This window comes from Delphinapterus leucas, chromosome 2 (genome assembly GCF_059928025.1).
Source record: "Delphinapterus leucas isolate spDelLeu-1000000601 "Yukka" chromosome 2, BTC_Dleu_Yukka2, whole genome shotgun sequence".
Classification (NCBI taxonomy): Eukaryota; Metazoa; Chordata; class Mammalia; order Artiodactyla; family Monodontidae; genus Delphinapterus; species Delphinapterus leucas.
In genome coordinates, this window is record NC_143130.1 from 62,743,023 (window position 1) to 62,744,613 (window position 1,591).

Here is a 1,591-nt window from a genome sequence, read left to right on the forward strand (position 1 = left end):
TGGTTTAAATGGCCCCAGAGCTACCATCTCCCCTTGTCTTTTTGGTTGCACTGTTAGCATGGTCAATCTGGGTCCGGCTGACAGAGCACAGGAGAGGATGCTGCTCTCTCTCATCAGGCAAGCCAGGGAATGAGTGAAGGACAGCGGTGTGGAATTAGCCTCTTGGGAAGTTCAAGGAGTGGGTTACCAATTGGCATATTTTCCCAAAGCATTTTCCTACCGTGGAGGCTCAGCTAGGTAGGTCAACGCAGAAAGAGCTGAGGGCAACCAACGATCACAGTCCAGCTATTGCTCACCTCAGCTCCAACCTGTGATAGGGTAGCCATAGAATGCTACATATGGAAAACTGGAAGCAAGGCTGGGGAGAGACAGGACTGGGGAATGGGGAAGGTGGTAGTCAAAGGCCACAAAGACAAGCAAAACATTCTTGCCCAACGTGCAATGGGTAGGAACAAGAGATGCGATGGGTCAAGAGAACATAGCAAATCTCCTACAGTTCTCTAAAATCAGGCATGTTTTGGTTAACTTCCACTTTGTGAACAGAAGTTAGTTTTTACTCCTCTCCTTTCTCACATCATCTCCATTTTCAGGCAGGACAGATTTGTACAATATTTAGGCATCTCAAAACTGATGGATCCAAAACTAAACATGAACTCATGTCCCTAGATGTGGTCCTTACTGGCTCCATATCTCTGCAACAATTCTGCTTCCCCAGTTGACTGAGCCAGAAACCTGGGACTCATCCTAGATTCCTTCCTTCCTCCCCCTTCTCTCTGCCCCATGGCCAATCAATGATCAAATCCTGCCATTCTCCGTGACTCCTAATTCCTCCTGAGTCCACGCCCCACACCATCTCCACCAACAGGGCGCCACTCCAAAGAGCCTTCGAGCTCTCTCCTAAACTACTACATCCACCTCACTGAGGCCTCGCATGGCCCCTTTAGCCCATCCCCACAGCTACAGGGACGCCTATGACAGGTCCGCCTGCACCACTACCACGTTCACACATGGCTGCTTCTACCTTCAAGTAAAATCTGACTTCCACAGGATGTCATATAAGACCCTAGAGGACCTGGGCTTTGCCAATTTAACTTCTTTTCGTTTTATTTTAAGCCCCAGGCACAATGAGTTACTTGTAGCTCCCTGCACTTTCCATCCCATTTCACATTCCTGTATACCCTCTCCCACAAAGCCTATTCAGCCTCTGGGCTTGGGCCTCTCCTCCAGGAAGTTGCCTCTGACCTCTCCAGGCACCTCCTTTGGGCTCCCATTCTTTTACCACTACAATCACTGCACTGTATGGAAATTATCTGCTTCTGTATGTGTCTCTGATACTAGCATTCCACATTCCTTGAAGAGGACAGCACCATCACTGTATCCCCAATGCCATGCACACAGTAGGTGCTCCATATTTGTGGGATATACTGGACTGAAAAGCATCTGTAGTTTTTTGAATATCAAGGCCTTTAGAATTTAGCAACAGATATAATTAAAACACATGCAAAGCATAATGAACTGCAGATAGCACCAACATTCAAAACATACTGCTGCTCTGGAATTGAAGTATCTCCAAATAATTAAAACCTACATG